This window comes from Macrotis lagotis, chromosome 3 (assembly GCF_037893015.1).
Source record: "Macrotis lagotis isolate mMagLag1 chromosome 3, bilby.v1.9.chrom.fasta, whole genome shotgun sequence".
Taxonomy (NCBI): domain Eukaryota; kingdom Metazoa; phylum Chordata; class Mammalia; order Peramelemorphia; family Peramelidae; genus Macrotis; species Macrotis lagotis.
Genome location: NC_133660.1, coordinates 46,104,390 through 46,119,385, shown reverse-complemented (window position 1 = coordinate 46,119,385; position 14,996 = coordinate 46,104,390). Strand labels below are relative to the sequence as shown.

Here is a 14,996-nt window from a genome sequence, read left to right as displayed (position 1 = left end):
GGCTGTATTTCATTGGGTGCAGACTTCAAAGTCCAGGTGATCTTCCTCAATCCAGTGCTCATTCCACTGTGAATGCAAGTTATGACAGGATTTCCTCATTTAGAAAGGAAATGTGCAGGCTGGGGCCAGTGGGCAGGCATGTATATGATCCCTCAGCTATTTTTTTGTCACCAAGAGCCTAATTATAATTCATCTGACCCATGGGGGGAGGGAAGTGTTTTGTTTTCATCTTGACTTCATAGTTGAACATTTGTGTTAATCATATGCTTGACTTGTGAAATGATCATGAATTTCCTTGTTTTGCTTGGATTGCTTTTTAATCCATCCTGAGACAGATATCAGCCTTTATTGGAAGGAAAAATAATGCTTTCTTTTCAAGTTACAGTCTTCTGTAGGGAGAATACAGTGGCAAGTCATAATTTTAAAAATAACATTTGGTATTATATTTTATTCTCACTTGTATGTATATCCTTAATGGAAAAAAGCAGTTCCAGGAAGTGAAGGCAACTCTGCAGATCTCTAGAGATCCTGGGTGTTTTTAACTTAGTGATGCTTATATATTTTAAAATTATTCTAATTTGACTTTGATTTAAAATCTGCTAATTTTGAGGATAGAGTTGAGGAGGTGAAAAGTTAAAATTGAGGCAGTTTTTTGGGGGGGTTCTCTTTTGACCTTCTGGATGTGAACTATTTCATTTTCAGAGATCAGATTATGCAATGTTACCAACAATATAAGAACAATGATAGTAGTTAGTAACAGGACTGTTTTCAAAACAAAGCAAAGACCTTCCATAACATCTGAACATGTTTTGCTGTTGGCCCTTTTCCTTATTCCAACCTGGTTGTAGGGTATAGAGGTAGGGAGCTGTGAGCTTTCTTCACCTATTTAAATAGCTAGTTTGTGGTGGGAAGTCAGGTAGGGTCTTGTTCACACACCTGGGGGGTGTGAAAAAAGAGGATTACCGACTTAGTGGGAATGGGTATCTTTAATTCCTTCTAAAAGATTCTTTCCCCTTTGGAAGAAGTTATGCATCAAGAATATTCCAAATGTGGCCCCTCATTGTAAACAGGTGCTCTCTTGAAAGCTCCCTAGGTTTAAAACTCATTTTAGTTCAACCTCAACTCAAAACCATAGTTCAAGAGTGCCTCCAGTGATGTTTTAATCAGAAGTACTTGTATAATTTATTTTGCCATTCTTGTTAATTAAAGTTAAGTAAATTCCCTCTCCTACATAATGGCTTACCTCACCAGTGAGGAAAGGGACCACACCTGATCCAGGAGTCAGTGTTGCCAGGGCAACTCAGGTCAGCTGCCCCTCTGCAACCAGCTGCTCTCCCATTGGGATACTGATGTTATTGGAAGGTAAGGTGATGAATTTCAACCTTCTGAAAGGGACTTCTTTGCTATAGGAAGAGTCTCATGTCTTTTAGATAGAACTTTGAGTCTCTTTTTGTGAGTTAAGGAACACTAACTATCTTCAACTACTGCTAGTAAAGCTAGCTGATTTTAAATCTTTTGTTTCTGTTTTAGCAGCTACTTCTTCAATCTAGTCTACTCTTTGATTTCGGGGGGGGGGGGAATTCCTTGGCAGCACCCTTTGTACCATTTGGGGATCATATAACATATAAATCATGCCATGAAAGGGACTGATGATATGACCTTTTGTTTTGCAGTTCCACCATGAACAAAATTTTTCTATGTGCAAATTTGCTGGTGTTTAAATCTTTTTGTTTCTCTTCTCTCTGCCTGTTGTGTACTCTCCTATGTCTTTCTGCCTCCTTCCAGAGTGATAAATGCTTTTATTTTTGTATGGGGGAGGAATTGGATTTCTCACTTGTAAAGAATATATGAGCAGTTTTGTATGTAGGGATAAAAGATTGAAGGGAGATGAGTTTTCTATATATTATCCTAAAATTAAAAAAAATCTTGATTTGCTTCCAATTAGGAGTTAAGGCAGACAGTATGGCACTAATCATACAGAAAGCAGTTAAAATAACCCTATTGTACTTTCCCTTCTCATCCTTCAGATTCTTAGAATATGCTGAGCTATGATAGTGATGTAATTCAATGATGAATTAGGACAATATTCTTGGTATTATCATAGATAGCAAATGAAAAACAAGGAAGCATGGACAAGTGCTTATATAAGACTTTTGGGGGTTTATTTAGTTTGGCTTTATTTTCTGTATTTAAAAAAATTGTAATTCTTTAGCAGTCCAATGCTGCAGAGTCAAGGAGAGTTAGGACAATTGCATCATTTAATTATTGCAAAATAGGAAACTCTGGGTGACAGTAGTTTTTGGAAAAAGTAGAATAAAAGCCACAATCTACGTTGATTTTAGAGGACAGTTTTTAAAAAATCTCTAATGGATTATATTAGTAGTTTTTGGAGATTTACCACTTTTCTGAGGTATGTTTCTTATTTGGGACTTAATAAAACTAGTCCTTTAAAAGTCACAGAAGAGGAAAAATGGCAACCACAAGGATACCCATAAACGATTTAGGTGGAGTGTCTTTAAAAAAATAAGATGTTCAAATCTGGCCTCAGACACTTAATAATTACCTAGCTGTGTGGCCTTGGGCAAGCCACTTAACCCAATTTGCCTTGCAAAAACCTAAAATAAAAAAAAGATGTTACACAATATAGATAGTAAGAGAAAGACAAGTTAAAGTAGCTCTAAGATTTTACCTCATACTCTACATATTGGAAAAGATGAATAAAACTAGGAATGGTCAGTGTTGTAGGGTACACACTATTAGTAAAACAGACTATTAGTAACTATGAGTTTATCTAACCATTTGCTCAATATTCTTACTCTTGATAATATGTCCCAGGAAAGTCACAAACAGAAACAAAGGTCAATCATATACAATGAGCTATTTGTGTCATTGTTGTTCAGTCATTTTCAGTTCTGTCTGATGCTTTGTAAGCCCGGTTGGGGTTTTCATAGCAAAGATACTGGAATGATTTGCCATTTCTTTTTTTTTTTCTTTTCTTTTCTTTTTTTTAGATTTTTTTAAAGGCAATGGGGTTAAGTGGCTTGCCCAAGGCCACACAGCTAGGTAATTATTAAGTGTCTGAGGCCGGATTTGAACCCAGGTACTCCTGACTCTCAAGGCCGGTGCTCTATTCAATGCGCCACCTAGCCGCCCCTGCCATTTCTTTTACAAACTCATTTTATAGATGAGAAAACTGAGACAAATAGGGTTAAGTGATGGGCCAGGGTTGCTTAGCCTAGTAAGTCCCTGAGGTCGTTGAGGCTGAACTAAGGAAGCTGAGTTTTCCTGACTCCAGTTCTAGTACTCTTATCTACTATGTTATCTGACTGCTGTACAATATTTATAGCAATTGTCTCTAGTTAAATGAAAGAACTGGAAACAAAGTTAGTAGCTGTTGATTTTTGTAATGTTTTAAAAATGGAATATGAATACTGGTGATATAATTAAGAAATGTGAAATAGGAAGAATTCAGAGATAATGTAGGTTTTTAAATGAACTGATGCAGATAAGCAAAAATCAAAATAAGAATATAATATGCACAATTATTACAACAAAATATATGAAAAAAATGACTAAAAGAAAATCGGAAGTCTTATCTAAAAAACCAGTGATGGCCATGTAGACCAGATAATAAAGCACACCTTTCTTTTTATGGAAAAGAGGCAGAGTGGGGCCTACTTGAACTAAATGTTTTATAGTCAACTTCAGTCACTTTTAACAAGGTTTTTTTTTTATTTTTCTGTTCTCTTTCCTTTTCTCTCCTTTTCTTTTCTAAAAATGATCATTACTTAATGATAAAAAGCATCTGCTCTTTGTTCTTACATCATAGTTGTTTCTGTAAATGCACCACCAACCCCCACATTTAAACCTTCCTTATAATAAAAAAAAATTAAATGAAAGTTTTCATTGAAGTGGTGATGACTGCCATTTAGCCTCCCCCCATATTTAGCCTTGAAGAAGGGGAGATATGGTTCTTCAGCTGTTTTGGGGGACTTAATGGCTTTGATTTCCATTTAGATATCTTTTAATTTTTAAGTTGTCATTTTGTATATAGTTCATTTGGGTCTACTTAATTCTAATCCATAGAAATATTATATCTTACACTAAATTCTTCAGTTCTCATTTCTTCCCATATAGTCATATTCCAATAGTTCATTTGTTGCATTTTTAAAAATTATCTCCCAATTAACAGACACTAGCTTTGATTACAGGTTTTCATTACTGTGAAAAAAGAATTCTGTGACTATCTTGATCTATTTGACATCCTTGGAATATATGCTTCATATTAGGACTTGTGGATCGATTCACTTGCCTTATACAATTCCAAACAGATATCTAGAACAGAGGGATCAAAACAACCTTGTCAGTAGGAAGTTTGCCCATCTTCCCACCACCTTCCCAAAATGAACTCATGTTGGGATGATTCTTCTTATGCTGTTTCTAAATCTTCTCCTCTAAGGCAAGCAAATTCTGACAAACCAGCAAAAAAGCCAAATTATTTCCTAACAAAATGAGTCTTAATTCATTGTTTGGCTTATAGAAGAAGCAAGTTATATGAGGCAAGATTTAAATCAATAATCTGGCTAAACAAATTGCCTATGAGCTTTTTTAAACAAAAGATTATTTACTTCAAAGACATAGCAAGAGCAAATACATAAACACATTTGCCAAAACCTTGGGACTTACACTTCTCTATATCACCTCAGTATCTGGGAGAGTAGACTCACAATGTAACTCAGTTCCCACATAGCATTAATTCCACCAACTTCATACTGGGACTAAAAGTTCTAATAAAGACCAGGGCTATTGAATGACTTTTATTCTTTGTACTTCTTTGCTTTTCATTTCCAGGTCAGTATAATAGATATATCACATCACAGGACTTCATTGTAAGAGCATAGTAGCAGCAAGGCTCCTAACTCAAAATTGCAATGTAAAGGAACAGGATGCAATGTAAAGAAAGGGATAGGTCAAGGAGGGATCTAGGATAGGATTAAAGGGATCCCATGAATATTGGTACCAGTAGGGCAATCTAGGCAGAATGAGACTTTGTGGGTTATTCAATTAAGATAAATTGGTAGATAATTGGAGTTGGCTGAAATTGTAAACTTGAGTGTAATAATCCTACCCAAGAACTCAAAGAATGGATTTGAATTCTGACTGATGTTATGCCTCTAAAGCCTTGGATAAAGTAAGGGCAATTCTGGAGTAAGAATTAACAGAATGGAACATAAAAAGGCACCTCTTCATTTGATATTGTCTCTGTCTGTCTCTCTCTTTCTCTCCCCCTCCTCCCTCCCTCCCTCTTTCCTTCTCTCCAACCTCTTTTTTTCCCCCTCCTCTCTCTTCTCCCTCCCTTTTCCTTTGGAATTCAGCCATCATCAGCCAGGTGGAAAGCAGCTGCAGCACTAGAGGAGGTTTATTTTCCAAAGCCTGATCCCCAAACATATTTTCCACATGTGAACTTTGGTATAAATAACATTTAAGTTCCAAAGTACTATTTTTCAACAATGTTATGGACTAAACAGGTTTTAGCAATAGTCTGTGACCAGACCATTATTCTGTAGGAAAATGCATACTTAACTAATTATGTTGTGTTCTCCAAGTTTGGCAATTAGGAAATTTCCTTATGTATACCCTGCCCCAGTAGACCAATGTTGCCACCCCTGACTTTTGGCACAAATGTGTTGAGACTGTGGCAATAACATAATTTGAAAATCTTTGATTATTCCTAACTTCTACTACCTCCAGTTGATTTAAAAAAAACAAACAAATGTGACTTTCAGCTTTACTTTTAGTCTTAGAGTTCCATTAAATTTGACAGTATCTTTTTGCAAAAGAGCTGCTGCTTGGTCTGTTGCCCAGGTTAAGAGAGGAGAGTGCAAAGTGGCATGGCATCATTGTGGTCATTGGGTCAGATGGAATGATCTTGTTCTGATTGTATTTTCCAACCATTCAATCCATATAATATATACTTAATATATCGGGGCAAAATTCAAATGTTTATGACTTGATTTTCTTATGTTAGAGAAGTTAAAAAAAACAACTATACCCCCCTCTCTTTTATTAGGTATACATTTTTATTGTGAACTTTAAGTTTTTTTAAAAAAGCATGTATTTTATGGTGGTAGAGGCAGCAGAGGGAGTGTAAGATGAAAGAAAATTGAAAGATCGGGGGAGTGAGGAGTAAGTTATGAAGGACTTTGAATACCAAACAAAAATTTTATATTTGAATCTGGGAGTGATAAGGTATCGCTGGAATAGAGGATGGTCAGATCTATGCTTTAGGAAGAACATCTAAAAATATTTAATGGTATTATTTTTTAATTCAAATTTTTGAAAGATTTTGAATTTCAAATTTTTCTTCCTCTCCTCAAGACAGGAAGCAATCGATACAGGTTATACATGTGCAATTATGAAAAACATTTCTACATTAGTCATGTTGTGAAAGAATAAAAAAGTGAGAATAATATGCTTTGATCTACATTCAGACTCCATATTTCTTTCTTTGGATGTGGATGACATTTTCCATCATGAGTTTTTTGAAACTATCTTAGATCTCTTTATTGCTGGGAAGATCTAAGTCAATCATAGTTAATCTTCATACAGTGCTGCTTTACTGTGTACATTGTTCTTCTGATTCTTCTCACTTCCCTTAACATTAGTTTGTGAAAGTCTTTTGAGGTTTTCCTGAAATCCCCTGCTTGTCATTTCTTATATCACAATAGCCTTCCATTATATTCATATACCACCACTGGTTCAGCCATTCTGTGATTTAAGAAGAGCATTTTGACAACCGAGTAGAGATCAGACTGGAGTGAGGGAGAGACTTGTTTCAGAGACCAACCAACAGGCTACTTTTGTAGTCCAGACACAAGGAACTGAGGACTGACACCAGCCTGGTGGCAGTGTCAGAGGAAAGGAGGGAACATGGAAGAGAGATGTTAGGAAGGTTAACTGATGAGAGAGTGAAGAGTTGAGTCTGAGTTGTTGAGAGAATAGTGGTGCACTCAACACATATTATTATTATTATTACATCAGTACTTAGATCTGTGATTTCATGTTTTTTCCAGTGATTCAGATCACAGCCCACCATCCCTGATTTTCATCCAGAGAAACTTTTGTCCATATTTTTTTATAAATCCTTTGCAGAAGATCTTTCAGTGTGCCAAGGGTCTTCTTGAGATTTAGTTTTTTTTTTATCTATATTAAATAACAAAGGAACATAAAGAGTTGATCCTAAGGTATCTCTTGCTCTTACTAGCCATGCATCCCTGATAACATTCTTATGCTGTTTTTTTTCTTGCATTATTCTTTGTGAGGTGTTATAGCCCTGTCAAACTCAAATTAAAATGTGGGTCACTAAAACATGCATAAGAACCCCTGCATGCTGAATGCTGACTTAGAAAATTATACACATGTACATATATTGATATACTTTATACATTAACACATTAAGATCAGATAGGATCTACATTGTAATCTGCTTTGAGTCACACACACAGAAGATCCTGGACCACATATGGTGACCACCTAATGGTGGCATTTTTGATACCTCTGTCATAGCCTATTCATGTCCACCATTAATTTTGAGTGACCTTGACCTCATGACTTGATGCAAAGAACATCACTTAAAGCATATTCATGTAAAAAAAGATGATGCTTTATTTGGTTAATAGCCTAAGGTTTTAAGAATAATTTGTTTTGCTGGATTATTTAGATGTGTGAGAAAGGTTTTAAAAAGTTGCATTGTTTGGGGGAGTATCATAGTGGGAAGGGTAGTTAGATGGCACAGTGGATAGAGCACTGACTTGGAGTAAGGAGGATGGGAGTTTGAATCCAGCCTCAGATATTTACTAGCTATCTGACCTTGGGCAAGTCACTAACCCTAATTGCCTTACATCCAGGGTCATCTCCAGTCATGCTGATTCCTATCAGACCACTGGAGTGGTCTCTGGAGGAGAAAATGTGAGGCTGGTGACTTAGCCCATCCTCCTCTCTCTCAAATCCAATTCACGTATTTGTCATGGAATCATCTCCCTGATGTCATGGTCTTCTTCACGAATGAATGAATGAATGAATGACATCATTAGTGTAGTTGGAAAGAAGGATTTAAAATAGTCATTACTTGCAAAATTTTTTAAAATTAAAAACAAAACTCCTGCAGTTTCCTAGAAGAGTCTAGGCTATTCTGCAAGAACAAGAATGCCTGTGGAGGGCCCAGAGCTGGTCCTTCTGGTGGGAAAGGAGAGGGCCCTCTGTACTCATTGGTCAAATGCTTCCTTATATTTGTCACTTGAAGAATCACATTTTTTTAAGAATCATTTTTTTAAAATCTGGAATCTCTACCATACCTGGCAGAATATCCTTAAACATAAACTTCTCTTCTTCCTCATTTGACATTGTTGAACCCAAGGTCCATCTCATCAAATGAAGAATTTAAATTCAGCAGGTTTAATCTTGGGGCTTCTAATCACTCTTTGACTGTTGCTCCCACCTAGGACTTTGGAATCTCAGAAAATATAGCTCATGTTTTAAGGGTCCACACACATTGGTTAAATGAGTTTCAGTTCCCAGGCAAGTCTTCAAGTAAGCAGTAGAGAAATGTAGGAACAATTTTATTTCACTCTGAAACAATACAAAGTTTAAGGAATGGATGAAAGAAAAACATCAGTAGGCACTTGCAATCTATCGAGTATTATGCTAAGTACTTGAGCTACAGATACAAAAGGGAAACATTCCTTCTCTCAGCATTCAGAAGGCAGACAAAACATTTATTACATTCTAGGTGGGGAAAAGAATTATAGTCTGGGCTGTAACAAGTCTCAAAGATGGTGGAAAGAAAAATTTAACAACCTGTTAACACATTGTATCTGGGGAAGTAGCAATAGTGATTTGATTACAGTTTCAGAGAAAGAGGTAGTAGTGATAAAGGATGATTGTTGGAAAATGGTGGGGAAAATGGCCAGGTGGAGATGCAGGCAAATAGTTCCTGAAATTACGGATCAAAATGGCAACTACTTCTTCCCTGGCATAATCTCTTATGAAAACACTCTTCTTTTTGAAGAAGGTGGCCAGAACAAAGACAAGGCATCTGTAATGTGAACCAAATTCTCCTTTCCAATAACTAAACCTATCCCCCAAGACCCCATGTAGAAAATAAAAAGTTCTGTTTTGTTTTTTGGTATTATGAACTTAACAAAATAAAAATGTGAATATTTCCATATGCAAAGAAGAATAGAGATGAAGGTTGAATGTGAATAATTTAACTTCTATAAGAGTATATTATATTTAATACACTAAAAAAAAAACATCCTGCTTGTCAGTGGCTCTTTCTGAATTTACTTCTGCACCCTTCTGTGTGTTTTTAATTGTTTCATTACTTCTTTTTTCTACATCTCTCTTCCTCCCTTTCTCCCCAACCCTTCCCTTCTGCCCTCTCCCCCCAAATAAGTCCCCTTCTCAACAAAGGCTCTCCCTTGTAACAAATAATGATAGTGAAGCAAAACATTTAAACTCACACTCTGGCTATGTTTGAGAATATGTCTCATTCTGTGCCTCCAGTCCTTCATCTCTATACTAAGATATGGCAAAAATGCTTCATAAGTTTGCTTCATAATGAACTTCAGAGTTCAAAGTTCAGTCTTTCAGAGTTATTTGCCTTCATGAGACTATAGACAATGTATACATTGTTTTCCTAGTTCTGTTCACTTTATTCAGCATCTCATTTCTAGTCGTACTGTGTTTCTCTGAATCTGTCCCTTTCATTACAGTCATATCCCAGTTTATTAGTTTATTTGAACATTCTAATTTGTTTAGAATTCACATGCAAATCTATTCTATCTTGGATCTTTTCCAATTTGTATTTTCTGTGCTTTGGCTATCTTTCTTACTGGAACTTTGAGCTCCTCCCCAGGCTTTGTGATAGATGGACTTTTGTCTTATCTGAAACCAATTCTCTTAGCCCCTTTATACCATGCTACTTTTATTTTAAACACAAGTTCATAGGCCTCCAGATTAAACTCTCTGGTTTACATGAGTTCTAAAGCCCAAGTCCTTAGTTTCTTGAGGCCTTTTTGATTTTTAAAGGCATCCTTCCCTCCTTTATCCATTATAGCTGTCCTGCCTAGACATGTACAATGGTTTAAACTTTAGTGTGGGGTTGGTGGGGCAAAGGGAATGACAAAAATCTTTCATGTCTTCTCATTTTGGGGTGCTAGGTGGCACAGTGGATAGAGCACTGGCCTAGAATCAGGAGTACCTGAGTTCAAATCCCGCCTCAGACGCTTAATAATTACCTAGCTGTGTGGCCTTAGGCAAGTCACTTAACCCCTTTGTCTTGCAAAAAAAAATAGAAAACACAAAACATGTCTTCTCATTCCTCTTCCCCTCTCCAAAACTGTGTATAGTTCTCTTTAAAGTACCCACTGTTCCAGACCCCTGACTCTTATCACCCTCTCACTAGAATCTTGGATTCCATTTCTGAGATGCCAGGCAATAGTAGGTCAGATTCCAGGTTCTATCCAAACCATGTCATAAGCCGTTTCCAGGCACTATTTGCATCTATTCATTACATGCATCTGTCTTTTCTTCCTTCTTCCAACTCCTCTTAATGTGCTGTCTTCCCCCATTAAGAATAAGCTCTTTGTAGGGAGGAGCTGTTTTGTTTGTTGTATTTATATCCTTAGCACTTAGCACATAGTGTAAACTTAATTTTTCTTTTTCTCTATGTTTTATTTTCTTGAAATTGAGTTATTTAAGCCTATTTTTTTAATCTGAGTAATTTATATTTTTGTAAATGTTAGTTCATTTCATTTGCATCAATTTTGTTGGCATGTAATTGGGCAAAACCCTTCTTTTTTCCTCATTTTTTTATATTAAAAGTTTTTTCAATTGTAAAGATAGTTTTCAACATTCATTTTTTTGTAAGATTTTGAGTTACAAATTTTTCTCCCTCCTTTTCCCACAACAATGAGGAATCTGATTCAGGTTATACATGTACAATTAGTAATGTTGAGAAGGAAGAATCAAAAGGGGAAAAAATCATGAGAAAGAAAAACATACAGCAAATTTTAAAAAGTGAAAATAGTTTGGAATTGTCTGCATTCAGACTTCTTTCTCTGGATCTGGATGACATTTCTTTTATCACAATTTTTTTTTTTTGCAAGGCAATGGTCACATAAGCTAAGTGTCTTAAGTTCAGATTTGAGCTCCAATCCTCCTAACTCCAGGACAGGTGTTCTATTCATGTGTCACCTAGCTGCCCCCACAATTCTTTTAGAATTGTATTGGAACCCTATATTGCTGAGAAGAACCTTAGTTGATTATCATGCAATTTGCTGTTTTTTTTTTTTTTTTTTGCAAGGCAATGGGGTTAAGTGGCTTGCCCAAGGCCACACAGCTAGGTAATTATTAAGTGTCTGAGACCGGATTTGAACCCAGTTACTCCTGACTCCAAGGCTAGTGCTTGATCCACGATGCCACCTAGCCGCCCCTCCTCATGATTTTTTGCAGAAAAATAGTACACCATCACATTCATATACCACAATTTGTTCAGCCATTCCCCAATTAATGGGCATCCCTCAATTTCCATTTCTGTGCCACTACAAAAAGAGCTGCTATATAAATATTTTTGTACATGTGAGTCTTTTGTCATTTACTTCTAAGCACTTATTTTTTTAATCCTCCTCTCAAGAGAAGATAAACACTTGTAATAAATAAATATAGTTAAGCAAAACAAATTCTAATATTGGCCATGTCCAAAGATGTGTTTCATTTTATATATTAATCCATTTCCATCAGTACGTGCAAAGAATTAATCAGAGGTCTCAAGTCTTTCAAAATCATTTGTTTTTATTATGTTAATATTTTATTATATTGTTCACATTGCCTTATATAAATCATCTTGTGTTTCTCTTTTCTTTTAATTTTAAATTAAAATCTTGTTTATTCAGTTGATGAGTTTGCTCTCCCCACTCCCAATCCCACCAAAACAAAAGGCAAAAATAACCCAACCCAGGAAATAACATAAAACTTTTGCTATAAATATGTATAACCAAGAGAAATATATTGACATAATGATTATGTTCTGGAATTCTGTGTTTCACTGTGCTTATCAGCTTAATCACTTTTGTCTGGAGATTGGGCAATATTCTAAATCATTCTGCTGACCAAACGCTAAGCATTCCCAGCTGCTGATTCTGTTGCTTTCATGACCTGAAACAAAATGTTCATATCTGCCTAGTCTACTGAGGAAGTCTTCATGTGTGTGTGGGGGGGGGTAAATATCCCTACCTGGTTTAGCCAGTCTGCCTAGATGGTTTATCTTGATGAGTTAGGCAGCTATACATGCCTCAAGCTACTTGAGGCCACAGGTGAGGTTCTTAGGGGGTGCTTGTATCCCACCCCTCCCCATTAGAATGCAAGCATCATTCTCTTAATGTCTCTTTTTGATTTTTCTCTAGAATTTATTTTTTATGTTTATCTTTATTCCCACTTTTCTATTTCATTAATTGTGCACAAAGACTGTATCTTTTGCCTTTTGAAATACCCTATTCCATGCTTTTTGTTCTTGTAGCTGCTACATCTTGTGTGATCCTGACCGATTTCTTGGTACTTGGATTCTTCTTTTCCTGGTTGCTTGCAATATTTTTATTTTGAGCTCAAAGCTCTGGATTTGAAGTTGTTTCTGCAAGTTTTCATTTTGGGGACTTTGGAAGGTGAATGATAGATTTTTTTTTCAGTATTTACATTTGCTCTTTGGCTCTAAGAGAACCAAATTTCTTGAAATTTTTTTTTCATAATTTCTTGAAATAAGATGCCCAAGTTTTTTTTTTTTGGTTTTTTTTTTTGGTTATGATTTTCAAGTAGTCCAATGAGTCTTAAATTGTCTTCCCTTGATTTCTTTTCTAGGTTCAGTGTGTGATAGGAAAGATGTTACATCTTAAAAAAATTTTTTTTCAATCTTTTTGTTTTAATTAATATGTCTTCTTGTGTCATGGAGTCATTAACTTCTATTTGATCTATTCTATTTTTCAGAGATTCTGTTTGACAAAGTTTTATATTTCTTGTCTTTTCCAAGACTCCTCTACAACATTCGTTTCTGTGCCAGTTCTTTTCCTCTAGCACTCAAATGTTCTCTTCCTCCATTCCAGTCTCCAGGGATAAATAAATAAAATCATAAATAAACTGGGGTATCCCTTCCTGTCTGTGCAAACAACATGCACAGAGGATCTCATTCTGTTTTGTCTTCCACAGATTGCCTCTTCTTTCATCCCCTCTCTTTTGTTTCACTATCTCTTAGTCTCCTGACTGCTTACCTACTACCTACAAATATGCTTATGTCTCAGCCTCCACAAACCCTCCCTTAATACATCCCATATCTCTTCTCTTCTCCCTCTTAGGACTGAATTCCTTGGGAGGGTTGCCTACAATTAGGTAACCCCATTTTCCTTTATCTTGCTATCTTCTTCATTCTTTACAGCCTGGCTTCCAAACTTATCCTTCAACCTTCAGGATAAAAATAACAACTCCTGTTTTAAAGCCCTTCATAATCTCTGCCCTTCATCCTTCTGCTCTTTTTATTCCTTGTGCTCCCCTCATGGATTCTTTGAGCCAGTGGGATTGATGTTCTTACTGTTCCTCAAACAATTTCATCTCCTGATTCCATTTATTTTCTCTGTCTCCCATTCTGGTAACACTCTTCGTCTTCATCTCTGCCTCTTTCATGAAAAAAAAAACTTTAGATTTTTTAGCACCAGAGGGCAAAGTGAAAATAAATAGAATCCAATGACCACCTCTTAAGAAAATCTAAAAATGAACATTCCTGGGTCAAAGAAAACTTCAGGCAGTCAGAAAGAAAGAATTCAAGTACTGAAGAGTGACCATCATGATCACATACAATTTAACCACCACAATTTCACAACCATAATTGAACTGAAAGTTTGGGATATGATATTCCAGAATTAATTGAATGTGAATGAAACATAGGACTTCTGGCCATTCCTGTTGAAAAAATTAGAGATGTGAAGAAACTTTTAAGTATAAACAGGATTCAAGAGAAATAGAAAAAAGCAAACAAGAATAAATAATTATAAAAGATTGATAAACTATTGTATTCTAATATAGGAAGATTTTATGTGTGTGTGTGTGTGTGTGTGTGTGTGTGTATATAAATATATATATATATCCCCTCTGAACTTTATCATTATTAGCTGTCATAGAAGGAGTGTTATTAGAGACTTGGTAGTGTTTCTGTTATATGGATACTCTTTAAACAATGGAAAGAAAGGAGAAGAGGATGAATACTCTAGGGGAGGAAAATAGGAGAAGGGAAGTTGGGGAAAATTTTTTCACATAATTGTGTGTGTGTGTGTTATACATATAATAACATGTGTATAGTTTACAAATACCATAACTTGTTCAGCCATTCCCCAACTGATGGGCAACATTCAGTATCTAATTCTTTTTTTTAGTTTTTGCAAGGCAAATGGGGTTAAGTGGCTTGCCCAAGGCCACACAGCTAGGTAATTATTAAGTATCTGAGGCCGAATTTGAACCCAGGTACTCCTGACTCCAGGGCCAGTGCTCTATCCACTGTACCACCTAGCTGCTCCCTGTATCTAATTCTTTATAAATATATGATGGATTATTTTTGAGCTATAAGGAATGGTGAAGGAAATAATTTTTGAGAAGACTAGAAAAACTTAAATGAGCAGAACCAGGAAAACAATTTATGAAATGATTAAAAATAATGTTTTAAAAATCTTAGCGCAGTTTTAACTTAATGACTTAAAATTCCACTAAGACTTTTGGAACACTCTATATTGTAATGATAGAACTACTAAATCTTTAAAAGTTTTCTATCTGTAATGACTAATTATGATTCCAGAAGACATATGATGAACCATACTACCACCTATCTCCTGGTAGAAAAGTGAAAGACTTAGTGAAGATCGAGCCTTTTTTTGGATGTCACCAATGTGAAAATTTGTTTT

At 35.8% G+C, this 14,996-nt stretch overlaps 1 protein-coding gene across 4 annotated transcripts in view; it reads left to right on the top strand.

The window, feature by feature from the left end:
• The window catches only part of GPAT3 (glycerol-3-phosphate acyltransferase 3), an 87,364-nt gene that overhangs the window by 38,439 nt on the left and 33,929 nt on the right, over nucleotides 1–14,996 (top strand). The gene's annotated exons all lie outside the window — the stretch shown is intronic.